Source organism: Dama dama, chromosome 12 (assembly GCF_033118175.1).
Source record: "Dama dama isolate Ldn47 chromosome 12, ASM3311817v1, whole genome shotgun sequence".
In the NCBI taxonomy this organism is placed as follows: Eukaryota; Metazoa; Chordata; class Mammalia; order Artiodactyla; family Cervidae; genus Dama; species Dama dama.
In genome coordinates, this window is record NC_083692.1 from 3,561,452 (window position 1) to 3,589,420 (window position 27,969).

The window sequence follows — 27,969 nt, forward strand, 5'->3', positions numbered from 1 at the left end:
ATTCAAGTGGGTTACATTTATGGTGCATTTTATTTTGATTCTTATTGCATCAGCGCTACTTCAGATCATCAGGCATTAAATCCCAGAGTTGGGGACTCCTGACATAGGTGATTTATTTTATCCCTTTGTTCGTATAGCCACCTTGAGTTCTTGGAATGTGGAGGGAATTGTGCTCGACGCTGTGGGGGACACAGAGCTGTGAGCCTGGGTTCTTGGGTCAGTCAGTCAGTTCAGTCGCTCGGTCTGTTTGTGACCCCATGCACTGCAGCACGCCAGTCCCTGGGGGACACCCTGTCCTCGGGGACACCCTGATACCTCCCACTGTTCCGATGTTCCAGTCCTTCTGCGAATCTCAGGGCCCTCTGTTTCTGAGACGTCCCTGACACCTCCCTTTCTCAGCTCCATACCCCGTCAGCTGCACGCGTCTGACACCCCTTCTTCTGTAACCCCAGCCGCTCATCTTTATTGTTTGCCGGGTCGTGCCGGAGCCCCTGGTCCCTTCCCACCTCCCATCCCCAAGTCCATTTACACAGGGCTGCCAGCGGGCTCATTAATCCACAGCGCTGTAGGGGCTCCTGTTACCTGAGTGGTTTATCTCAGAGTGGCCCTGACCACTGACATAAAGTAATATAGGGTGTCTATAAGAAATGCAGATTTCTGAACTTGAGCCCAGACTTCCTGAGAATTTCTGGTGGTGATGTCTAGGAAGCTGCATTTAAGCACACTCCCCAAATGAATCTTGAAATTTTGAGAAGCAGCATTTAGAGGACCAAGATCAAACTCTTCAGGTGGGCTTATAAAGTCTGCCTTCCTCATACTTTATGTTACGGAAGGTGTTAATGCTGTAGTGTGATGGACTTGAGTGCACCACGTACCCATCATGGGGGCCGACACACCACACATGTCATTAGCACTCAGCCTGTCTTGTTTCCTCCGAACCCCGTCTGCCCCTTCTCGCCCCTCTGCCTCAGTGTTTTAAAGCAGATCTCAGGCAGCAAATCAGCGTCTCTCGGGATATTTCAGAATATATCTCTAAAAGAACTCTCAAACACACAGAAACACACTCCTCCCCCGAAAACCATTATCACTCCTAAAACCAAATTAACCAAGATTCTTTACTGTATCTAAGAAAGTAAAACTTGCTCATTCGTGTTTGACTCTTTGTGACCCCATGGATTATACAGTCCATGGACTTCTCCAGGCCAGAACACTGGAGTAGGTAGCCTTTCCCTTCTTCAGGGGCTCTTCCCAACCCAGGGTTCCAACCCAGGTCTCCTTCACTGCAGGCGGATTCTTTACCATCTGAGCTACCAGGGAAGCTGCAATTCAGTTACATATATTTTCAGATTATTTTCCATTATAGGTTATTATAAGATGTTGAACATAGTTCTCTGTGGTGTATGTAGGACCTTGTTGTTTATTTTATATATCAGTTCAGTTCAAGTCAGTCGCTCAGTCGTGTCTGACTCTTTGCGACCCCATGAATTGCAGCACACCAGGCCTCCCTGTCCATCACCAACTCCTGGAGTCTTCCCAAACCCATGTCCATCAAGTCAGTGATGCCATCCAACTGTCTCATCCTCTGTCGTCCCCTTCTCCTCCTGCCCCCAATCCCTCCCAGCATCAGGGCCTTTTCCAATGAGTCAACTCTTCGCATGAGGTGGCCAAAGTATTGGAGCCTCATCTTCAGCATCAGTCCTTCCAAGGAACACCCAGGACTGATCTCCTTTAGGATGGACTGGTTGGATCTCCTTGCAGTCCAAGGGACTCTCAAGAGTCTTCTCCAACACCACAGTTCAAAAGCATCAATTCTTCGGCACTCAGCTTTCTTTATGATCCAACTCTCACATCCATACATGACCACTGGAAAAACCATAGCCTTGACTAGATGAACCTTTGTTGACAAACTAATGTCTCTGCTTTTAAATATGCTATCCAGGTTGGTCATAACTTTCCTTCCAAGGAGTAAGCGTCTTTTAATTTCATGGCTGCAATCACCATCTACAGTGATTTTGGAGCCCAAAAAAATAAAGTCTGACACTGTTTCCACTGTCTCCCCATCTATTTCCCATGAGGTGATGGGACCAGATGCCATGATCTTAGTTTTCTGAATGTTGAGCTTTAAGCCAACTTTTTCACTCTCTTCCTTCACTTTCATCAAGAGGCTTTTTAGTTCCTCTTCACTCTCTGCCATAAGGGTGGTATCATCTGCATATCTGAAGTTATTGATATTTCTCCCGACAATCTTGATTCCAGCTTTTTCTTCCTCCAGCCCAGCGTTTCTCATGATGTACTCTGCATATGGCCGTGTGTATTTGCTAGACCCAAGCTCCTGATTTATCCCTCCCCATCTTCTTTTCCCCCTTTGGTAACCAACAGTTTGTTTTCTATGCCTGTGAATCCATTTCTGTTTTGTAAATAATTTACATTATTTTTTAGACTCCATATAAGTGATATTTGTATATCATATGTAATATTTGTCTTTGTCTGACTTCACTTAGTATGGTATTCTTCAAGTCCATCCATATTGCTGCAAACAACAATATTTCATTCTTTTTTTTTGGCATACATATGTCACTCAGTCGTGTCTGACTCTTTGCAACCCCATGGACTATACAGTCCATGGAATTCTTCAGGGCAGAATACTGGAGTGGGTAGCCTTTCCTTTCTCCAGGGGATCTTCCCAACCCAGGGATCAAATCGGGGTCTCCCGCATTGCAGGCAGATTCTTTGCCAGCTGAGCCACAAGGGAAGTCCAAGAATACTGGGGTGGGTGGCCTATCCCTTCTTCAGCAGATCTTCCTGACCTAGGAATTGAACTCGGGTTTCCTGCATTGCAGGAATTCTTTACCAGCTGAGCTGCTAGGGAAGCCCGTGTGTGTGTGTACGCGTGCGCGCATATTTGCATATCATATAGCACGTCTTCTTTAACCATTCATCTGTTAATGGACACTTAGGTTCCTTCTGCGTCTTGGCTGCTGTGGACGTCGGGGTGCATGTAACTTTTCAGATTAGATTCTTTGTCTTTTCTGGATACATGCCCAGGAGTGGACTTCCTCGTATCTCTAGTTTTAGTTTTTATTAAGGAGCCTCCCTGCAGTTTTCCCCATAGTTCGTGGTGGTTTTATTGAAATACCTTAGAAGAGAATGGCCAAGGTGTAAGCCACAAATTCAAATATTTTAAGATAAATTTAGGAGTATGTTTTTTAAAGTTTTGAATATTTACTGCTAATAAGATTTGTGTACCCTGTATAAGTAGCTTTCTCTAGTTAGGAAGAACACTACTTTCAGGTTTTTTTTTTTTTTTTTCAGTCCTCTGTAAGACTATGGGCTTGTCCAGATAGCTGCTTCTGTCTACTTTCAGCAGCCAAGAGTTGCCACCCTCTCGTCCAGAATTATCAAAAGGGAGCCAGTCTTAGTACTGAATGTGCTGACCACGGCGTGTTTCCAGTTGGTAGAGAAAGAGATGGTTCTCGCGGTATGGGAGACTTGACCCCGCCCTGTGAAATTTGCTCAATTGTGAACGACACCCCACAGTCTGGCACTTTTGTTAAAGCCCAGATGTTCTTTGCTGTTGCTGTTCCCTAAATTCTTTGATAGAGATCTCTTCACGGGGATCCTAGAAGATGACAGGGGTTTTATGGAAGAGTCTCAGGTCCCAACAGTGCTGGCGACTTGCTGGAAGCTCAGTCTGGTCACAGAGTCCAGGTCTGCAGCTCTCGCCTCTGTACCATCTCTTCACTTCATTCTTTCCTCAGGACTCTGATTAACTGGAAATGGACATGCGCTTGAGCTATTATTGCATGCGACTTATTTTCCTTTGTGTGTCTTATTCTGAGTCACTGAATGTACTAAAATTTTCTGTAAGTGATTTATCATTTTCGTTTGTGACCTTTGAAAATATGCTCAAGCCTATCACATTTTTGTTTCATTAGTTACTCAGAGTGTCCTTGAATTTTACTCTTTGATAAAGTCTGTGGACCCTGTTTCAAGTTACTTGCTCATTAGTATTGTAGCCATCATTGCAATCCACCCAGATCTTTCCTGGTGAGCTGGGACCTGTTTGCTGATACACATAATATGCGTAGAGAAGGCAGAATGCCCGGGAGCTGTGAGAGGTGGAATGGGAGGATTTTTTTACTTATCCGTCTTAAGTCTGCCATCATTATCTCTGGTTCGTTAACTTATTTTACAAGTTTTTCCTTCCTCCTTAGAGACCAGTTTATATTGAGGGGCGTTGTTGCTCTGAAATAAATAATAAGGACAAGTTATAATGTAATGCGACCACTCCTGTATGCCGGAAACTTTCTCATAACTCCTTCGTTCGTTCAGCAACTATCGATGTCGTGCTTCTAAACACACTGTGTTTTCCTGGGCACCAGGAAAGCAGGGATGACTCCAGTCTTGTGGGAGAGATGAGCGTCTAAAGACATATGTGCCCTCGATGGTCTATGACAGCCACACAAGGCGGGGAGCGGGGAGGGGTGCAGCTTGGCTTCTATGTGTGTGAATGAGTAGAGGATCTGTTGCACAGACAGCGTTAATAAAAAGCTCGGCTGGTGCACGGAGCTCGGAGCTGGATACCGAGAGTTAAGTGGGTCCCTCACCAGCCCTGTGACCTAGTGCCTGCCTCGCTCTGGACCTGAGATCTCTGCATCCAACAGAGGTCTTTCTCCTGTGGTCCCGTGTTTGCTCCACGAGTTGTCCTTCATCTGTCAGCTGGGTTGGCCGGGATCCATGGTTCCCCAACCACTTGCCCCAGAGGACTCTTTCCTGTGTTGTTTTGTTGTTGTTGTTTGTTTGTTTTTTTAGCCACACCGCACAGCATGTGGGATCTTAGTTCCCTGACAAGGAATCGAACCTGTGCCCCCTGCATTGAACGTGCTGAGTCTCAACCACTGAACCGTCAGAGAAGTCGGCTTTTGTATGGTGTGTGTGTGTCTTTTTTATTTTCCTGGAAGACTCTGTCATCCTCCCCGTCCCGTGCTTTTGTCAGATACAGGTTGGTGGCCAGTCCCGGTTGCCACCCTGGGTTGAGGATGAGTACTTGTACCACAGCTCAGGAGCGTGCACGGCCCCGTGGTGCATAAACGTGTGTCTCCGGGAGGCTTGAGGAGGTGCTGGGAAGCAGCCCTGCCCTCACAGGGCTCACTCTGCAGGAGATGCTTCGCACGAGGGAGCCTTGGGCCTGGGATGCGTGTAACCCGCAAGCCCTCGCTCCCGGCCAGATCAGAGCTGGGTGACATCTCCTAGACCGAGACCCCCCAGCCGTGCTGAGCCGCCGCCCGGGGCTCTCATTCCCGCCAGCACAGAGAACGGCGGAGGCTGGTTCTTGGTGTGTGCAGGGCTTGGCACCCCTGTGTACCTGGCCGGATCGCTTAGGCCAGGCGTGTCCACGTGGGGCTGATGACTTCCTTCTCTCTGCACGTTTCTCCTGACGATCGATTCTGTCTCCTTTATCAGAGAGCATCTCATGGACTCCTGCAGTGTCGGGGCGTGACGGGCACGTGTCAGCTCCTTCGTCTTTCCTCCCCAGCTTCCTGCTCTGGACCAGTCGTCCCTCTGGGCTCTCGCTGCCTTTCTGCCGCCTTGTCGCTCCTTTGCATCCAGGAGTTCAGAGAGAGGCATGGACCGCATTTTCTTTTCAGAACTTGCCGAAAGAACCAGCCGTGCTGATCCCTTGATGTTGTCCCCATCAGCGAGTGTCTTCCCCCTCCCTCTGGACAGGCCTAATGTCTGTGCAGGCGTAATTTATTGCCACATGGTTGTTTTCTTAGCGGTGGTTGAGCTTCATGAAATATAATCCCGGTTGGTCTTTTTTTTTGGCCCTGTGCAGAGTGTGTGGCATACACACGTGGGGCCATGTGTTTGTGAGGTGTGTGGGTTTGCTGGCGAGCCCTGTTCGTGGCCGTCACCTGGCTATGACTGATGCAGGCCAGTTTGGAGATGGCCGTGAAGCTTTGTAGATAACCTGTCCAGAAACGGCAGCTTATTCACGTGGTGCCATTGTTGGAGTTCCCGTGGTGTCTGCTGTTTGCCTGTCCAGGCGAGTGTTGTGGGTTGAATTGTGAACCTTCAAAAGAGGGGTGGAAGCTCTAACCTTCAGTACCTGTGATGTCATTTGGAAATAGAATATTTGCAGGTAGAATCAAGGTAAGACGAGGACATACGGGATTGGTGTGGGCTTTAATCCCATGTATCTGGCGTTGTATAAGAAGAGGAGAGCCCTGGGAAGAGTGCTGTGTGAGGATGGAGGCAGATGGTGCACGGATGCATCTACCTGTCAGGAAACGCCAGGACTGCCGACAACATGCTGCTCAGGAGAGGACGCATGGATCATGCTTCTTTCAGAACTTCTGGAAAGAACCAACCCTGCTGATACCTGGATTTTGGACTTCAAGTCAGAACTATGAGAGAATAAATTTCTGTTGTTTCAAGGCATCCAGTTTGTGGTCCCTTTTCACAGCAGCCCTCAGAAACCAATACAACAGGAAAAAGCAGCAGCAGTGATTTCTGCTCACACTAACGGTGTGAAAAGCTGTGACCAACCTGGATAGCATATAAAGAAGAGCAGACATCACTTTGCCGACAAAGGTCCGTCTAGTCAAGGCTATGGTTTTCCAGTGGTCATATATGGATGTGAGAGTTGGACTATAAAGAAAGCTGAGTGCCGGAGAATGGATGCTTTTGAACTGTGGTGTTGAAGAAGACTCTTGAGAGTCCCTTGGACTGCAAGGAGATCCAACCAGTCCATCCTAAAGGAGATCAGTCCTGGGTGTTCCTTGGAAGCACTGATGCTGAAGCTGAAACTCCAACACTGTGGCCACCTGATGAGAAGAGCCGACTCATTGGAAAAGACTGATGCTGGGAAAGATTGAAGGCAGGAGGAGAAGGGGACAACAGAGGATGAGATGGTTGGATGGCAATACCAACTCAATGGACATGAGTTTGAGTAAACTCCAGAAGCTGGTGATGGACAGGGAGGCCTGGCGTGGTGCAGTCCATGGGGTCGCAAAGAGTCGGACACAACTAAGCAACTGGACAACAATGATGTGAAGAGTTAAACCTAATGAAAGGCACTTAGGAATTGTGCAGTGGGACTGTGTCCTTTTACAGAGCAGGGGATCTGAGGCTGGAGGGGTGCTTGGAGCCCCCCAGTGGGGGCTGCTGATGGATTCGGATCCAGAACCCACACCTCCAGAGCTCAGAGCTGTTTTCACTCCTAACACCGCCTATTCAAGGACATTTGAAACCTGTCTTCGTTCACATTAAAGAAAAAGAAGCCAGATTAGGAGGCAGATGGTTTGTTTGCTTCTTTAGTTTTTGATGATGAATGAGGAGACCATGGGTCTCGACGACCAAGTGGGGAGAGTTTAGAGAGTCCTGGACATGTTTGCTTCACAGGTTGCAGGCAGACAGCTTGGGACACGAACTGCTGGGATCGGTTCTTCTGGGGCCATTGCTTGTTTGTTGTGCACTTGAACTTCCTCTCCTCTGTCAGGAAGGAATTGTAACGAGCGTCCATTTTTCTCCCCTTATTTCTCTCACCTCCCCCTCTTTTCTCTAGATGGCAGCTGAAAGGCTTTTCTCGGGACTTCCTTGATGGTCCAGTGGTTGGGAATCTGCCTTCCAATGCAAGGAACGTGGGTTTGATCCCTCGTCAGGGAACTAAGATCCCACTTGCCCCAAACCTGTGTTCCATAGCTAGAGAGCCCGAGTGCTGCAATGAAGATTACCAGCGCCCCCTCCCCCAAATGCAGTAACCTTATTAATATGGTTCTGTTTCTTTGTTTTTATCTTAAAAGGCATTTCTCGGTATTTCTGTTAGGGGAAGATGGTGTGGGGTGGTGGAGCAGAAGGCTCAGCTTTTTAGCTTTGTAAATGGAAATCCTAAAAGGCGTCACCCTGTTTTAAACTCACGCCACTCATCTTATCCTCTTCAGACCACACTTCGAGTTCAGAAGGCAGCTCCTTAGAGCAGTGAGAACTTTCCTGGGTTGCCTTTGCCTACTTGGATGTGTTTGTGGACCTCAGTCCCCCCCAGCCCTCCAGAGCTGCGCCCCCTGTCCTGGGCTGTCTGCTGTACCGGGGCTCTCCCTCTGGGGTCCACCCTCACGGCCCCGTGCCCACGGGAGGGTCTTAGACACCCTGAGTCCGTAGGACGGCCCTTCCTGCCTGCCGATGTATCTCGAATTGGTCCCACCAGATGCCACAGCCCCCTGATGTTTCTTACTTAGGATCTGTCTAAACCTTGAACTGGGAAGGAGCGGCTCTTGTTTGGAGTAATGTGTTCTTCAGCAGAAAAGTACTTTCGACTGAAACGTGGGGTCACCAGGCTCCGTCTGCACAGGCCCGAATGGCTGCGTCAGATGGGCTCTTGGTACGAATGCAGAGGGCCAGGCTGCATCCCTGTAGAATTATTATTATTATTATTTTTCCCTGTAGGATTATTAATGCAGGGCTGCTTTGTTCTGCGTGACTCAGTGTTCGCATGACCTCAGTGTCACTGAGCATCTGAAGGCACTTTTGTCGAGTGTCTTCAGTTTGCCGAGTGTGACAGCATTTTATTTCTGAGCGACAGCTGTCCCCTTGAGCCTGGGCTGCTTTGGGAGCAGGGGGACTCGCTGGCCGCCCTGGAGTGCCAGGGTCCAGCTGGGGCTGGTGATGCGCAGTCAGGCTGCTCCCTGGGTTCAAAGTGATTCTCCTGAAGTTGGCGTGGGTGCGCGCTGAGTTGCTTCCATCGTGTCCGACTTTTTGTGACCCCATGGACTGTAGCCTGCCAGGCTTCGCTGTCCGTGGGATTCTCCAGACGATAATCCCAGTGGGTGGCCATGCTCTCCTCCAGGTGAGCTTCCTGACCCAGGGATCGAACCTGCGTCTCTCACATCTCCAGCATTGGCAGGCGAGTTCTTTACCACTAGCCCCACCTGGGAAGCCCTAAAGTTTACACCCTCCTTAACTGGCCCCAGGAGAGCAGACATAAGTCCATAAAGAGAGTTTCCTGTACCAGTCCTCTTCACCTCTGGCTTTTGGTGGGCTGCACCCAGTGTTAAGCTTCGCATCCGAAGAGGAGAACTTTATGGAATACTACCTCCTAAGTGATAAGGGCAGGAACTCCTGAGAGGGACTGGACTCCTCCTGAGAGGGTCTTGCCTCCCTTGTGTGTGGACGGACCACTCTCACAGTATTGCCAGGGAACCAGCAAGGACTTGAGAAGGCTTGCTGGAGATTTGGGGCATACGAGTCTATTCAATTACTTTGGTGCTTCCTTGTGCCATTTTTATTTCTTTTAATACTATGTATTTTGTTTTGCTAGTCTTCCCCCCCTTAGAATAAAAGCACACTTGATGATATGAATTCTGTAGTATCTAACACAGAATGATACTGCTTGTCAGTTTGAAGAAAAAGCGAATTGTCTGCTCTGTGGGTTGGGATTTCCTCTTTAAAAAAAAAAAAAGCAGCTTAGAGAAAATCCCCAAACAGAGTCTCCTGATTGAAAAATATATTAATGGATTTCATGGCTTTATCATTTTCTTAAAGTAACAGTTTTCCTTACTTTTAAAACATATACTATATATATGTAGATATGTTATTGAGACATATGACTGCAAACATTCCGCGTGCAGGATTTTTTATGGTTTACAAAAGAGCGGGGGGAGGCCATAATTTTATAGAATTGGGTGGTCGGAAAGAGCCTCCTTATTCTTCCTGTCTCCCTTTTTGGCAGTGGGCCAAAGGGCAGGCGTCCCGTCTGTGGTCGTGACTGGCTGGACCATCTCTGTGCTGTCTCCATGGCGGGCTCGTTAATGTCATGCATTGATGCCTTCAGACTGCCCTTTGTATGCTGAGTCTGGCTCCCTACACGTCATCCACAAGTGAGCGCTCCTTGCCTGCCAGCCAGCACACTGTCCATTTCGACAGCTTTCCATCCTTGTCTTCATAACACATTTTCGGTGCCTTCATCTGGATTGCTTGTGTTCTTTGCCCTTGTTGTATAAAAATGAAAATTAAAAATTAAAGTGGTTAATAATAAGAGTTATGAAGAGCATAATTCTCCTGAACACATCCATTGAGAAAGAGCTGGAAGTCACTGGGTGTGACTCTTGGGTCATGATCGGGGAACTGCAGGAGCCCTCGGCTGGGAAGGGAAAGGAGACCATTAAGGAGCCTGTGTGAGATGCCGCAAGTCCGAAAGGTTGGGGGTGCTTGTGCTGGGCTGTGCTTAGCCACTTGGTCCCATTCTCTGTGACCCCATGGACTGTAGCCCACCAGGCTCCTCTGTCTGTGGGATTCTCCAGGCAAGAATCCTGGAGTGGGTTGCCATGCCCTCCTCTAGGGGGTCTTCCCGATCCAGGGATTGAACCCAGGTCTCCCGCATTGCAGGCGGATTCTTTACTGTCTGAGCCAGCAGAGAAGCATAGGGATTTCATAGTCGTTCTTTTGTTTTGTTGTCTTAGGCATTCTGAGAAGGAACATGCCTGTTTGCTGGTGAGGTGGAGGTGGTGACAGAGAAGCTTGTGTTTCGCTTTCAAACCCATTTCAGGCAGGCCTTGCAGATGGGATGAAAAGGATTGCCCTGAACACCCAAACAGAGCTCCTGTAAAGTGCCTGCTGGGCTGCAGCGCTGCCCACAGGAGCCTTTCCAATGACTGCTCCCTCTCATCATGTCAGGACATTCCTCAGTCATCCTGATTTCCCTCCCAAGGCTGCAAGCATGGTTTCCTGGGACTCTCTCTTTCTGGATCACCTGACTTTGGATCCTCTGATTTTTCTGGGCTCTTTCTGTGAGTGCCTGGCATTACAGAGCAGTCTGGAGCTGGGGCTCTGCCGGCCCTGGTGAGCCAGCTGCCCTCAGAGCCATTTTCCCAGTGTGTGGAATCCATCCCTGTTTCACTCATCTTCACCCTCAACGATTCTGCTGTCGGCCCCTGGGTCATCTCATTTTTCATTTTTCCGCTTCTCCGCCAAACCGACACCTTCTTAACTGTCAGGTTCCAGCTCTCATGACACCTCTTCCTAGAGGTCTTGCTAAAGCCCTCCCACTGGGCTCCATCAGGACTGTCCTCCAGGGAGCGCTTTGCTGCAGGTGCATTTATACCCTTCTTTGTTACTTGTTTGCCATCTTTCTCCTGCAAGTGGAGGACAGCGCCTTGCATAATGGGCTCTGGAAGTTCTGATGAATGAGTCATTGGCGCCCCCATTCTCCTGGTCCTCTCTGATTCCTCTTCTCCTTGGGCCTCCGGACCACACCTAGCTTGTGGCCGCGCCCTCTTTATCCCTGAGTGGCGGGTACGGCCTTTCCCGTCTCCTGGCTCCATCCCCTGCAGTCTGAATACTGTCACCACTGTGTCCTTTGCTCAGGTGTCTTAAGTTCCCAGATTGAAATAAGTCTTCCCTGACTTTCTAGACCCTTCCCCCTTTTCTAGATCCTTTCTTCACCCATTTCTGTCTTCATGTGGTGGTGTTTCTCTGCACTTATGCAACACTGGATACCGCTGGTTACCACCTGCTCTTGGAGTCCACGAGGATTTGGTCCACTGCTTATGCTGTCTTTACCTGGACTTTTTTTTTTTTTTTTTTAATTTTTTAAATTTTTTTCTCCCTTCTGTACAACTCAACCAAGCTCTCTCCTAAGGACTCAGTTTAAAGCCCATCTCCTTAATGGAATCTACTCCTGATCTTACTACACACACACACAGTCTCTCCTCTCTCTGGCCCTTGGCACTTATAGTCTCTGTACGCAGCTTACAATAAACTCTATAACACAGTCTGTCATCTAATGAAATAAGGAGTAGTGCAGATGATTTTCAGGAGCTTGGAGGTTGGAATCAGAGACACCTAGGTATGCATTTTTGTTTAGCCATCTGCCAGATGTGGGTCCTTCAGCAAGCTGATTACTGTTAATGAGTGTCATGTCCTCATCTGTGATGTGAGAAGAATAATGCCTTCCTTTACCTGGTTTTTGAAGGATTAAATGATACAGTGATGGTACAACTCCTGGGATATACTGGGTACTCCGTCAATAGTATACCCACAGTCATTTCTCCTGTGCTGGTGCTGTGAACTGATCTGTATCCTCTGTAAGTTCATATCCCCAGTGTGACTGCATTTGGATGCAGAGCTTTTAGGAGGTAAGTAAGGTTGTATCATGGGGTCGCAAAGAGTTGGACATGACTAAGTGACTGAACTGAACTGAAGGTTATAGATGTCTCAGGCCGCAGTCCTCATCTGATGGGGTCCAGGGCTTTACCAGAAGAGGAAGTTCTCTGTCTGCACTCGCACACCAGGGGAAGGTCGTGTGAGGTGAAGGACACGTAGGTGGCCATCTATCAGCCAGGACGAGAGTCCTTACCAGGAGCTGAGTCAGCCAGCACCTTGCTCTTGGACTTGGACCCTCTAGAACTGTGAGAAATAAATTCCTGTTGTTTAAGCCTCCCAGTCAGTGGTATTTTGTGAAAGTAGACCAAGCCGGCTAATAGAGTTGACTTTCTCTCTAATTAGATAACGGTTTGTCGAGCTGATGTTAATTGAGCACTTGTTATGTGTCAGGCGTTTTCCCATTTAACCTTGCCGGTCCAATCTCTCTGCTCTCACAGGCCCCTCAGGAGACCGGTTGCATACCGTGCGCTTCCAACAGCCATTTCCGGTCGCTTCCAACAGCCATTTCCGGTTGCTTCCAGCAGCCACTTCCGGTCACCTCCTTCAGCCACTTCCTGTTGCCGCCTTTGTGTCGTGGCATCTCCTGGTGGTGTGCGGTCTGCACCGCTTACCCCGGGCGACCCTGAACGGCGGCCATGGGTTTTCTGAGGCCGAATGATGAGTTCTGCTGAGTGCCGGGGCCATGCCTTGTGTTTTTCTCTCCGGTGGCACTTAGCAAGTGCTGCGTGCACAGGAAGCCATTAAAAAATAATTTTTGGTCGGCTAATTTCCCCCAGACAGTTAGATCACCTACGTCTGGGCAAGGAGTGGAGTTTTCCACCTACCTGCAGTCCCCAGTGTGCATCTCCTGGGCTGTCTGCAATCAGTGAGGGCATTTGGTGTTGAGGTGCAGAGCCGGCGAAAGTAAAGGAGAGTCATGTCTTCAGTGTGTGGAGGATATTAAACCTTGGTAAGTCTCCACCTTCAGTTCTCTCATTCTCTTAATGAGTGGAAGTGAGTCTTCGTGAGAATGGCCCTTCTGGAAGTGACTTTACACGTTGGTCATGTAAATAGTTCCTGTATTCTTCTCCTTTGCTTTCTTCTACTTCCCTGTGAGAGCTCAATGTAAGAGACAGAGAGAACGTTAACTCATTTTTTTCCCCCTGCCTTAGCCTCTGCAATTCAGATAGAAATTTGATTCACTTTCCTCAGGATCCAGATGGCTTTGTTAGTAATTAATTAACCCCTTTTCTCTCAGAAGTTGATATGTTTGGACTTCTGAAAAAAAATTATAAGCCATGTGGAATTTAACTTAGTTCAAGGTGATGGGGTTTGAGCTTTTAGATTTCTAGGGCCATGTACATAGACAACAGCATATGTACCTTATCAGCATGACTATAATTTATATTCCTCTTCTTTGTAATAAGGATTACTATAATACATGGTGGTGGTGGTGGTTTAGTCGTGTCCAACTCTTGTGATCCCATGGACTGTCACCCACCAGGCTCTACCGTCCTTGGAATTCTCAGGCAAGAATACTGGAGTGTGTTGACATTCCCTTTTCCAGGGGCTCTTCCTGATCCAGGGATAGAACATGTGTCTCCTGCATCACAGGCAGGTTCTTTACTGCTGAGCCACCAGGGAAGCCTGTAATATGTAGAAAACATCTTATAATAAGACTGTGGAAATGGAAGTCAAAAACAGGCAAACCCAGTAGTGAGGGAAAAAGCTCCCAATCAAGCTGATACATTTATTTTGATTGAGTGTCCTGACAGCCAAGGCAAAAATGGGAACTCTGCAGGTTACATAATTCTGCTTCTCTGGTCAAATGCCAATTCAGGAGAGACTCATAATCCTTAGGTGCCAGTTGCTAGAAAGAATATACTGGGGCCTGTTTCTCCAAGGAATGTGAAACCATGCAGCTTACAACACATATACAGCCCTAGCTATAGTTAAAGACGTGATCACGATTTTTGCTCATGCTGTTATGGCTTTATCCTTATCTGTCTCCGGATAACTCCTGTTCATCCTTTAGACCTTAACAAGGGTTACCTCGTCCAGGAAGTCTCTCATGATGCTCTCTGCCCAGCCCAAGCTGACTTCCTCTCAGTGGAACCATAATACTGTGGGCATATCTTGATCGCTGTCCCTCCATGTTATTTTATGTTGTCTCATGACTAGGTGTTCCTAGAACTCATTCCTAAAATTGTGGTAGGTGTGTGCCCAGTGCTCCTGAAAGAAAGTTTATTTATCTAGATTAGAAACACTTTTCTCAGTGGGTGAAACCAGTTTCTGACAGTGAAGGCATTTGGCTGATTTTTAGCGTCTACCTGTAGTAGATGGTAATTGTTTGTGATACAGAAAGTTGTCCATCTAACTGTGTCTGTTGGAAGTGCTGGTTGTCAGGTGTAGGCTTAGGAGACCTGGGTTCTCGTCCTGATGCTTCTGCCAGGTAGAGATGCAACTTGTACATTTCACAGACTTTGCTTCTGCATCTGAAAGGTGAGCCTGTTGCATCAGGCCAGGGAGCCCAGAGATGCAGAATCCATCTCCAGCCCCTCATTCCACACCCAGGGTGGGCAGCCCTCTTTGGCCACAGTTCTTAACCTGCTGCAAAATGCAGGTATGAGTTCTTTTTTGTCCTAATGATTCTAAAAAATTCCTTGATTATCTTCGGTCATCACTGTCATGGACCAGAGTATGTTCCCAAGATTTGTGTCCATCTGCAACCTCAGAATACAGTCTTATTAGGAAATAAGTCTTTAGCAGCTGTCACTAGTTAAGATATCATCTTGGGTTTGAGTGAGCCCCAAATCCAAAGACTGTGTCCTTGTAAAAAGACAGAACACAGACACATGGGGAAGAGAGCTGTGTGATGTTGGAGGCAGAAATGGGAGTGATGTGGCCAAGGACACCAAGGATTGCTGGGAGCCACCAGGCCTGGGAGGAACAAGGAAGGATGTTATTCCCTGGAGCCTTGATTTCAGACTTCTGGCCTGTGACTTAACATTTCTTTTGTTTTACTTCATGGAGTTTGTGGTCATGACAGATCTTAGAAACTAGCACATTCATCTCATTCTTTTATTTAAAAACCATCCATTGTCTTTGCTCTCTCTGATGCTGGTGTGTTTGCAGTGCTCATCCGTCTAGAGAAGTCTGACCTGTTGGAATATGCCGTCTTGCCAGGTGGTGTATGGCGGAAAGATCCAGACATTTCTCTGACTCTGCATAGAAATTTAGACATTAATAAAAATCCCCCTTTCCAAATCCAGATTGGGAAAGAAGAAGTAAAACTGCCACTGTTTGCAGATGACATGATCCTCTACATAGAAAACCCTAAAGACTCCATGAGAAAATTACTAGAGCTAATCAATGAATATAGTAAAGTTGCAGGATATAAAATTAATACACAGAAATCCCTTGCATTCTGATACACTAACAATGAGAAAACAGAGAAATTAAGGAAACAATTCCATTCACCATTGCAATGAAAAGAATAAAATACTTAGGAATAAATCTACCTAAAGAAACAAAAGACCTATGTATCAGTTCAGTTCAGTTGCTCAGTCGTGTCCAACTCTGCAACCCCATGAATCGCAGCACGCCAGGCCTCCCTGTACATCACCAGCTCCCAGAATTTACTCAAACTCACACCGACTCATCGAGTCGGTGATGCCATCCATCCATCTCATCCTCTGTCGTCCCCTTCTCCTCCTGCCCCCAATCCCTCCCAGCATCAGGGTCTTTTCCAGTGAGTCAACTCGTCGCATGAGGTGGCCAAAGTGCTGGAGTTTCAGCTTCAGCATCAGTCCTTCCAATGAACACCCAGGACTGATCTCTTTAGGATGGACTGGTTGGATCTCCTTGCAGTCCAAGGGACTCTCAAGAGTCTTCTCCAACACCACAGTTCAAAAGCACCAATTTTTCAGTACTCAGCTTTCTTCACAGTCCAACTCTCACATCCATATATGACCACTGGAAAAACCATAGCCTTGACCAGATGGACCTTTGTTGGCAAATGATGTCTCTGCTTTTTAATATGCTACCTATGTATAGAAAACTATAAAACACTGATGAAAGAAATCAAAGATGACAGAACTAGATGGAGAAATACACCATGTTCATGGATCAGAAAAATCATTATAGTGAAAACGAGTATACTACCCAAAGCAGTCTATAGTTTTAGTGCAATCCCTATCAAACTACCAACGGTATTTTTCACAGAACTAGAACAAATAATTTCACAAATTGTATGGAATTACAAAAAACCTCGAATAGCCAAAGCAATCTTGAGAAAGAAGAATGGAACTGGAGGAATCCACCTGCTTGACTTCAGGCTATACTACAAAGCTACAGTCATCAAGACGGTATGGTACTGGCACAAAGACAGAAATATAGATCAATGGAACAAAACAGAAAGCCCAGAGATAAATCCATGCACCTATGGACAACTTCTCTTTGACAAAGTAGGCAAGAATATACAATGGAATAAAGACAATCTCTTTAACAAGTGGTGCTGGGAAAACTGGTCAACCACGTGTAAAAGAATGAAACTAGAACCCTTTTAACACCATACACAAAAATAAACTCAAAGTGGATTAAAGATCTAAACATAAAACCAGAAACTATAAAACTCCTAGAGGAAAACATAGGCAAAACACTCTCTGACATAAATCACAGCAGGATCCTCTATGACCCACCTTCCAGAGTAATGGAATTAAAAGCAAAAATAAACAAATGGGACCCAAATAAACTTAAAAGCTTTTGCACAACAAAGGAAACTATAGGCAAGGTGAGAAAGACAGCCTTCAGAATGGAAGAAAATAATAGCAAATGAAGCAACTGGCAAAGGGTTAATCTCAAAAATATACAAGCAGCTCCTGCAGCTCAATTTCAGAAAAAATAAATGACCCAATCAAAAAATGGGCCAAAGAACTAAACAGACATTTCTCCAAAGGAGACGTACCAATGACTAACAAACACATGAAAAGATGCTCAACATCACTCATTATCAGAGAAATGCAAATCAAAACCACAGTGAGGTACCATCTCACACCGGTCAGAATGGCTGCTGTCCAAAAGTCTACAAACAATAAATGCTGGAGAGGGTGTGGAGAAAGGGGAACTCTCTTACACTGTTGGTTGGAATGCAAACTAGTACAGCCACTCTGGAGAACAGTGTGGAGATTCCTTAAAAAACTGGAAATAGAACTGCCATATGACCCAGCAATCTCACTGCTCAGCATACACACCAAGGAAACCAGAATTGAAAGGGACACGTGTACGCCAGTGTTCATCGCAGCACTGTTTACAATAGCCAGGACACGGAAGCAACCTAGATGTCCATCAGCAGACAAATGGATGAGAAAGTTGTGGTACACATACACAATGGAATGTTACTCAGCAATTAAAAAGAATGCATATGAACCAGTTCTAATGAGGTGGATGAAACTGGAGCCTATTATACAGCATGAAGTAAGTCAGAAAGAAAAACACCAATATAATATACTAACTCATATATATAGAATTTAGAAAGATGGTAACAATGATCCTATATACAAGACAGCAAAAGAGACACAGATTCTTTTGGACTCTGTGGGAGAAGGTGAGGGTGGGATGATTTGAGAGAACAGGATTGAAACATGTATATTATCATATGTGAAACAGATTGCCAGTCCAGGTTGGATGCATGAGACACGGTGCTCAGGGCTGGTACACTGGGATGACCCAGAGGGATGGGATGGGGGGGGAGGTGGGAGGGGGGTTCAGGATGGGGAACACATGTACACCCGTGGCTGATTCATGTCAATGTATGGCAAAACCCACTACAATATTGTAAAGTAATTAGCCTCCAATTAAAATAAATCAATTAATTAAATTTAAGAAAAAGCCCCCTTTTCCCATTAGTAGGTGGAAGGCTGTGAATCACGTTATATTTTGGGGACATATGTTTAGTTCAGGCTCCCTGAGATCTTCTGCAAATTATTGAAAGCCTGGCCTGTGCGGGGTGATTCACAGATGGTGCAGGCTCCAGCCAGAACAGAAAGAGACGGGGAGGAAAGCAACCCTGTGCCAAACACAGAACAGCGCGGGTGTTCCACGCACCTGGGTGCTGAGGGAGCCGTGCCGGATGGCCACCCTCCCGGCTTTCCCACCTGGGGTCCAGAGGACTCCGCCCTCCCACTTGGCAGGAGTGCCTTTCACTTTTGTCTGTCTTGTGCGTTGTGACCTGCAGGCTCTTGTCCACGTTTACCTTGCCTCAGACACTCTCCTTTCTTTGTCCATTGCTTTCCTGTCGTTTAATGATCTCAGCACCCAACCAAGTAGGTAATTGTCCCATTTTACAGAGGAGGGGGCTGAGGCTCCGAAGGACAGGAGGTTCCCTGTCCTGTGACACGCAACTGGCCCAGAATCTGAGGTGGGGGGAGGTCTGACTCTGACACCCATGTCCGCCCAGCCCACCTCACAGGGCATCCGTGGGAGGGGTCGCATGTGGCTTGAGCAAACTCAAGCTTCATATGCTTTATCTATTGATTGGGAGAGGAAGCTGGTGGAGCAGGGGAGAGCGTGAGGGAGCAGGGAAGGCCGTGGTGCAGAGGACGTCCAGGGAGCCCGATGGGAGCAGACTGAGAGGCCGGGATGAGGGATGTTTCTGTCCACGCTGGGAGGACAGGAAACACAGGCAAACACAGCAGCATCAGAACGAGGCTTGGCTCGGAGGACTGGTGATGAGGGTAATTACCCAGGCAGGAGGAAACAGTGCTAGGTTAGGGGCCGGGGCTTCGGCAGAGGCAGGGAGTGGCTGGACTGGGTTGGCAGCCGTAGGAAAGGGATCAGTGATGCCCGAGCGTTTTTCCCGGAGGTGGAGTCCAAGGCTGTGATGACAACTGGGGAACCGAGGGGCAGGCAGGCCAGGAAGAGCGGTGTGAAGAGTCAGGCCTCACATCTGCCTGGAGGAGAGTGTGGTGACGTCGTGCACTTTCATAGGCATCGAGGAGGAGATGGTGTGTTCCGGGGTTGGGCGGGGGTACTGTGGGGAAGGTTATGGGTTCTGGTCCGGCCGTGTGAGACTTCAGGCACTGCAGGGTCCCCTGGAGAGGACGGCCACGGTCGTCAGCCCACGTGTGGGCAGTGGCGGGCCACGTGGCGCTCTGGAGACAGTGAGAGGGTTGATCAAGGGTCCAGGGGCCAGCTTGACCCTCATTGAAGCACTTGTGCCGAAGCCCTCCGGGACGGCGTGTGCCGGGGTCACTTAGGCCGGGCAGTGCCCGCTCCGGGGTGGGGGTACCGGGACCTGTAGGATGCACTGGGCTGTTTCCATCATGCCAGCAGATGTTGTGGGGGGGCTTTAAAGCGTTAAGAGCAGACCTGCAATCCGTGTGGTTTTGTTGGTGGTGACCTTGGTCTGAGGCGTAATCCTCTGAGTCACTTCAGGAGTTCTGGGAGTAAGTCCTCTACAGTGGAGGATTGTTACTATTACTGATGACTCGTATTTGTAGATGACAGTTCAGTTACCTTGCTGTTGTCTTCCTGACGATTCTCTGGGAATAGGGCTTTTCTCCTGCAGTTTCTGAGCTTGATCTCCGAGTTCCATACAGAGCTTTAGGGCATCGAGAGCTGGTTTTGCCTCTGGTTCCCCACGGCCGAGCACCTTCACAAGTGACTCTGGAAGGAGTTCCCGGGGCAGCTCCTGGTCCATGGGGCCCAGGAGGTCGTGACTGACCATGGCTTCAGAAGGGGGGCTGGGACGTCGGGTGCAGTGTGAGAAGCAGGCGATGCCCCTGCTCACGGGCGGAGCAGGGGCTGGAGGCGGTGGCGGGGCTGCTGTCCTCATGGAGTTCTTCCTGAGGTGTTCTCAGGATGGCTGGCTGCACTGTGATGAGGAGGCGAGGCTCAACTGGAGTCCTTCCGTGTCCCTGGCAGATGCGGACCCTCTCAGGGATGAGGAGGGGGTGGTCAGCGATGTGGGAAAATGCATTGTTTTCTTAGCTGCAGAGGGCAGGTCAGTCAGGTGGGAAAGGTGCTCTCCGGCCATCTGGGCTGGGGAGACCTCTTTCTGCCGGAGCGCAGCTACACTCTGGAGCCTCAGCTTTTAATGGAGGTGACATTGTCGCCTTGGCGATGTCTGGAGTCTGGGCATCACAGCTTGGGGAAGCGGTCCTGCTGGTACCTAGTGCCTGGAGACCAGGGATGTTGCAGAACTTTGTGTAACACACAGAAAGTTAAAGTGAAAGTGAAGGTCGCTCAGTCGCATCTGACTGTGACCCCATGGACTATTCAGTCCGTGGGGTTCTCCAGGCCAGAATACTCGAGCGGGTAGCCTTTCCCTTCTCCAGGGGATCTTCCCGACCCAGGGATGGAACCCAGGTCTCCCGCATCACAGATGGATTCTTCACCAGCTGAGCCACCAGGGAACCCCGTAACACACAGAACAGCCCTGCAACTCAGAAGTGCCCTCCCCAAATGCTGGGAGGGCTGAGGTTGAGGAGCCGTGGGCGAGGGCTCCAGGACAGTCTTCCCATCCCCACTGCTGCCTGCCGGGGAGGCCTTGGGGCTGCCCCCACAGCTGGGGGGTTCCCAGAGTAGAGGGCAGGTTGGCAGAGGGCTTCATGGCTGCGGGCAGGAGGTGGAGGCAGGTCACGTGCTCTGCCCGCCTGAGTCTGTGTCCCTTAAATGTCAAGTGAAGAGTGCCAGCCAGGAGATCTCTAAGACCTTATCCAGCTCTCATGTTCCAAGACTCTAGAACTGAGTCTGTAGCCTTATAACCTGGCACGATTCAAATAATGTGGTCACAGAAATGTGATATTGTTGTTCATTCATTTATTCGTGTCTGACTCTGCGACCTTGTGAACTGCAGCACGCCAGGCTTCCTTATCCATCACCATCTCCGGGAGTTTGCTCAGACTCACGTCCATTGAGTCAATGATGCCATTCAGCCATCTCATCCTCCGTCACCCCCTTCAACACCATTTTCTTAGCCTTTCTTAGCAGTTTTTATTTGCTATTTTTGTTTCTGAAAAGGTAAAAATTGTGTAATATGAAGTACCTATTTTAAATGTCTTCCCTTATAAGTAAAGAAGAACTGCACTGATGAACAGGAGAATGTTTCTTTTATTCCAAAGAGAAGTGCATTTAATATCTTTGAAACAGTTGTGCTAGTTGATGAAAATTCCATGCCTGATGACTTAGGGCAGACAGACGTGTGCATTTGATGTGTCTCTCCTGGGGTTCACTCTGGCTGCGGGGACCTCCCCACACGTGTCTGGCTCTGCAAGGAGCCCTGTGAGTGTACAAGTGATTCTGGGGTGTCTGGGTGCTCCCCAGTGGACGCAGCAGGCGTGAAGTCACCCTGAATAGCCATCTTCACGCCCCTGCCCTGCGCCCACCCTGCAGCATCCCGGGAGCCCTTGGCTTTCTGTATCAGCCAGCAGATGATGTACACGAGGCCGTGAAAGCTGTTCCTCCATCTGAATTAGAGGAGTGGTCCTCCTCCTCCTCCTGGGAATCTTCCCTGTGAAACTAGAGCTGCCGTTGCAAGTACCACAACCCAGGTGGCTTGAAGAGCAGAAAGACATCTCCTCACAGTTCTGGAGGCGGGACGTCTGAGATGAAGGTGTTGGCCGAGCCGCTTCCCGTGGGCACCTCTCTCCTCGGCTCGTAGCCTGCTGTCTTCTCCCCACGTCATCACACGGCCGTCCCTCTGTGCGGGTCTGTGTCCAGGTTCCTCCTCTTGTAAGGACACCAGTCACCCCCTTCATTATAGCTTCGGCGCCGCCCCAAACGCCCGCTCTCCAGGTTCTCTTGAGTCCTGAGATACTACGGGTGTGGGCATCAGTGCGTCTGTAGGGCTGGGGGCAGAACTCAGTGTACCTGCTTGCAGAGATGTGTGGTGTCCTGTTCTGTCTGGGATCAGACTTCCCAGACTGTGATGCTGTCTCCGCTGCCTCTCCCCGCTTCTCGTGTGATTATTATGAAAAATTTCAGAAACAGAAAAAATGCAAAAATACTACAGTGCTTTCCTGTTACCCAACCTCTTAGAATCGGTCACTGTCAACCTATTATATCTGCTTCATCGTTCAGCATAGATCATGTGAGCCATTTAGACGGAAGTTGTAGGTTTCAAAGCATCAGCATGAATCTGTTAGGAATAAAGAGGCATGAAGATTTTCTTCTGGGTGAGCACACTATAACCACACCTAAGAAACGTTGAAGTAATCCCTACAGCTTCTAATATGTCATTCATATTCAGATTTCTCTAATTTCCACCCCCCTCCCCGATCTTTTATAACTTGTGTGTGTGTGTGTGTGTCTTTAAACCCTAGGGGAAGGTACAGACATTGCAACTGGATTTTTTTGTCTCTTTAGTCTTTTCCATGCAGAATGGTTCTACTATCTCTGTGCTCTCCCCCAACCCTGGTTTATTATTTACTTATTAAAAAAAATTTTAGGAGATCAAGACCAGTTGTCTTAGAATGTGTGAGAATGTCTCACATTCTTAATTTGGCTGGTTATTTCCTTGTGATGTGGTTCCTCTTGTCCCTGTATCCCCTGGAAGTCAGATGCACATGCTTGTTCAAACGGTTGCCAGGCGGTGCCCGTTGCTGCTTAAACCATCAGATCCCAGCAGGCTGTCCCTCTCTCAGTGATGCTGAGTTTGAACACTGACCTGAGGTGGTCTCTCCACTGGATGCTGTGTTTTTCGCTTTGCAATTCACCTGTAATCTATGGGGAGATAATTTGGCACTGTGTGTATATCCATTGATGATTCTTGCCTGAATTATTTCACTAGGGAGTTGCAAAATGGTGATTTTTCTAATTCTATCATTAGTTGGCATTACAGTTCCTGAAACAGAAACTGTAATGACCAAGGTGTGGAGAAAAGGATTGGTGAAATAATCACAGCCAATGCTAACAAATACACTTCTTTCTGTGAATAGTGCTGTGGATTCGTAGGTTTCTGTTTAGTCAATTATAATCAGTTACAGATGTGCTTTATAATCAGTTACGAATGTTGTTTTAATGCTCAAATTATCCCAAACTTGGCCAGTAGGACCTTTCAACGGGCTTGAACAAGCCTTGTTTAGCCTTTGAGTACTGTCTTGCACAGAAGTGCCTTAGGCTCATTGTATCCTTTCCATTTCCAGACATGGAATCATCCACTTCTCCAACAAAGCTCCAACTCCATTTAGTGGAGAACAGTATTTAGAAACCAAATCTGAATGCTAGCACTGTGGCTTGGCTGTGGTTTTCAGTGGACAGCACTAAGGATAAATAGGATCATGAGTTTATGGATATTTCCAAGTCGCTTTTGACTTCAGTGGGTTTCAGTCTTTGATTTTGTTTTCATAACTCTTTCAGTTCAGTTCAGTTCAGTCATGCAGTCATGTCCAACTCTTTGTGACCCCGTGGACTGCAGCACGCCAGGCCTCCCTGTCCATCAGCAACTCCCGGAGCTTACTCAAACTCATGTCCATTGAGTCAGTGATGCCATCCAACCATCTCATCTTCTGTCGTCCCCTTCTTCTCCCTCCTTCAATCTTTCCCAGCATCAGGGTCTTTTCCAGTGAGTCAGTTCTTCGCATCAGGTGGCCAAAGTATTGGAGTTTCGGCTTCAGCATAACCCTTTGCTTGGCTCCTAATAACTGTTAATGCTGTTGACATGTATCCTTTTGCTGAACTCGATGAGACATATAGTTGCAAAGTTATATTGCCTGTTCCTATTAGTAATATAATTCTGATGAGAACACAGTATTTCTTTGTAGTTCATTTTGTCCTTTGTATATATTCCACTGGAAAGCACAGCCAGTATTGAGTTCAAAAGCCATGTGGGAGAATTCCTTTCCGTGTCAGATTATACTGCCAAGTGGATCCTCTAGTTAGATTATTTTGTTTGTGTTTGTGTTTTGTTTTAAAGTTATGGTTCTTTTTTTTTTTTTGAATCAACTTTATTGAAGCAAAGTTTTATAAATTTGTACAAAAATGCATCTGTTGAAAGTATTTTGACTAATATATATACACTTGTGTAACCACCAACTATGGTGGAGATCAGGACATTTTCATGACCACGAACTATTCCACCCTTTTGAAGCAATCTCCTCTCCCTCCACCCAAACCCTGGGGCAACCACTCTTTTTTTTTTTCCCCAGTAGATTAATTTTACTTTTTCTAGATTTTCATATGAGTGAAGTCATAGAATTGTATACTTTTATTTCCAGCTTCTCTTACTCAGCAAAATGTTTTTGAGAATCCCAGGTGTTGTGTATATCAATAACACATTCCTTTTTCTTGCTGAGTAATATTCCATTTTATGGAGATACATAATCTGTTTATCCAGTCACTAGCAGATGGATTTTGAGTTGATTGCAGCTTTTAGGGATCATGAATAAAGCTGCTCTGAATATTCTTGTTCGAGCCTGTGTAGATAGATGCATTCATTTCAGTTGGGTAAACATCTAGGAGTGGGTTCACTGGGTCCCATGGAAATGTATGTTTAATTTTATTAGAAAATGCTAAACTGTTTTACAAAGTAGTTGTGCTGGTTCACATTCCTCCCAACAGTTTGTATTTCAGTCCTTCACATCCTGACTGCACTTAGCATTGTCAGTGTTCTTTTTTTTATTAATAAATTTATTTATTTGGCTGCATATGATCTTAGTTGTGGCACACAGGGTCTTTGATCTTTAACCAAAGCACGCAAGATCTAGTTCCCTGACCAGGGATCGAACCCTGGCCCTCTGCATTGGGAGCTCGAAGTTTTAGTCCCTGGACCACCAGGAATGTCCTGAATGTTCTTAATTTTAGCAATTCCCATGGGCATGTTGTCATATCCTGTGGTTTTTAACTTGCATTGTTCTCCTTTCCATTGAATTTTTATTTTGAATAGCAAAATATTTCTTAGTTCCAAAATTTCTTAGTTCCAATGATAGAATCCTGTGAAAAAGTGTATTTAGTGAAGGCTCAAACTTATTTTTCTCAGTCCTGCTATGGAAGGTGTGGTTTCCACACTTGGAGAATCTGTTGAGCACTTTTGTCTGAGTTGGCACCAAGTCATGGGTAGACATGGAAGTGGACCCCACCTTCAGAGAGTTTACATGTTAGCTGGGGAGAGAGACGTTGATCACGCAGCCTCACGAGTAGGTGTTAAATTGTGACTTTGCTGTGTGCTGTGTAAGACTGACACAAAGAGAGGGCTGGATTTCATCACGGTTTCCCAAGAAAAAAGACTTTGTTTACGAGTTCCCTCCCTTAATAGTTGTTGCAAAATTTCTCACCTGCTGTAACTCTGGGACCTGTCACAACAGGCTCAACCCTGGGAAAGTAACCAACACCTCACTATTGGAACCCAGGTCTGCAGAAAAGCCATGATAAGCCTTTGTTTGATTATTTGGTTTTAGATGAAGTTGTTCAGGCTTGTTCCTTACAGAGAGCCCTGATTGGGATGGGCCTTCAGTGTTTTTAAAAAATACATTGCTAACACCTGCTTTACATATAATTTGTTAAAAAGCCTTTTTTTAAATTTTGTTTTGGACATTGCTGACATTATGGGCTTCCCTGATAGCTCAGTTGGTAAAGAACCCACCTGCAGTGCGGGAGTCCCCGGTTTGATTCCTAGGTCGGAAAGATCCGCTAGAGAGGGGATAGGCTGCCCACTCCAGCATTCTTAGGCTTCCCTGGTGGCTCAGCTGGTAAAGAATCCGCCTGAGATGTGGGAGAGCTGGGTTTGATCCCTGGGTTGGGAAGATCCCGTGGAGAAGGGAAAGGCTCCCACTCCAGTATTCTGGCCTGGAGAATTCCATGGACTGTGTAGTCCATGGGGTCTCAAAGAGTCGGGCACAGCTGAGTGACTTTGACTTGAACATTGTAGATTCTGACACTGGATTTGAATCATTTCAAATTCAAATTTGAAATTTAAATTCTCAATGATGAAAGAACTAAGATCACTGTTATCAGTGGTTGGTTTTTTCCCTATTGTATCTCGTTGGCTTGTTGGAGAGCCCCACCCCTTGCCCCAAGACAGCTCATAGTTTTTCAGTTTGAAACTTTGGTTTGTGTTTTATTTTCCTGTAGGTCAGCCTGACCTAGTCCAGAACACCAGTGGTTTTCAGGGTGAGGTTGACTTTTAGGACTTAAATTCTTAGAAATCTTGATTTTATATTCTTGTTGTTAGAATTGAATTCATAGCACAGAGCTGTTTTCTACTGTGTATAATGTTTTAGCTTAGATGCAGTTTTAATTTGCTGTTCTAAAACTGGAAAGTTCCCAGCAAACACTGTTGTCCTATTTGCAGTTCTTACGCACGGTTAAAGTGACTCTGAAACACAGTAGAAATCATTGATGAGGCGCTTGTAAAGGAATTCTGCAGAGAATATTTTTAGCAACAACATACTTTTCTAATCCTGTAATTGAGTTTTCATGTTGGAAAGCTTGCTTCACTTTTTAAGAAGATGAATTCTGTTCCTTCAAGGTACACAGTAGAGTAAATTAGGATGGAAGTCTTGTGGCATTTTCCCCTCTGCCGGACGCTATCCTCTATGACTTGCAGAAATTGCAAGGGAAGCAACATGCACATATTGTGGCAAGTAGATTCCAAGAGTGAAATTCTAGAGTGATGGGTTTGGTTTTTATATTTGCCAATCACTGTCCTGGCAGGAGACAGATGGCACACTCCAGCTGAAGGAACCAAGGGGTATTTAATAAAAGGCTCGTTGGCAGCAACGGGCACGGATACAGGAACCCAGCAAAGATGGTGTCCTCCCCCCAGGGGAGTTGGGGGTGGCTAGCTGCCCTGGGGAACTTTTCTCAGGCTCAGGTTCAGGGGTGAAGGAGGGGAGAAAGTAGCTGAGGTCGTGGGCCCTCAGTGAGGGCAAGACGTTTGGTAGAGGGGTGCAGCTGCCTTGGAGAGAGCTGGGGCGGGGAGGGGGTGCGGTAAGTACCTGCCCGCAGTCTCCGCCCCTCCTCGCCTCTCTCGCGGAGTACTCCCTGGAGGTCCGCGGCCCCGGGGAGACTGACCGCACGCCCACGGATGTCAGCCTGGCGGGGCTGTGAGCAGAGTGCGGGGGCGCAGCGTGGCCTGCAGGGCGGATGGAGTCTGTCCAGCGCTTCTGTGTGGCCCAGAGTGAGGGGACCAGGGAATACGCACGGGTCCCCACGGGCCCCGAGTGCCTGGTGCGTGTGTGCTCAGCCCTGACAGAGGCCAGCGAGGAGCCAGGCTCCCGGTGAGCGGTGGGTCATAGTGCAGAGTGAAGCGTATTAAGGGCCTCTCCTGAATTTAAAATGCCTCCGCGGGGCTCCACGCTTCCTCTGCTGGGGACGTAGGTTCCATCCCTGGTTGAGGAACTAACCGACCCGTCAGACCGCGGTGCACCGCAGGCAGTGTGGTATAGCCAGAAAGCAACAACAAGGACACCACCTCTGCACAGTGCGCCTGCCTCTTTCCGGCTAGGTTTTAGAGTCTTTGTTTTCCAGCGTTTGATAATTACTTTCCTGTCCCTGGAGGCTGGTACGAAACCCGGGGAGATCCCTCCCAGGAGGAGAGCTTCCCTGCTGCCCGGGCTTCCTTTGGGAAAGCAAACAGCAGAGCTGGGCTTTCGAACGGGACGCACCCCACAACTCGTCTGGGTGCGGAGGGTCTCTCCGACCCGGGGCTCCGGAGGCCCTCACACAGGTTGGCCACAGCGCAGATGTTGGGCGTGCGCTTCCCAGCCGGAAGCCCCTGCCAGCTCTGAGCGGTCCTCAGGAATGCCGCGTTGCGGGAGGAGGTGCTCCTAACATAGGTGATCTTTTTTGTTGTATTTGTTTTGGGGAACAGTTACATGGTTGAAATACCCCAAA

At 47.7% G+C, this 27,969-nt stretch overlaps 1 protein-coding gene across 12 annotated transcripts in view; it reads left to right on the forward strand.

The window, feature by feature from the left end:
- FOXN3 (forkhead box N3) overlaps positions 1 to 27,969 on the forward strand; it is a 432,012-nt gene that overhangs the window by 193,301 nt on the left and 210,742 nt on the right. The window lies entirely within an intron of this gene.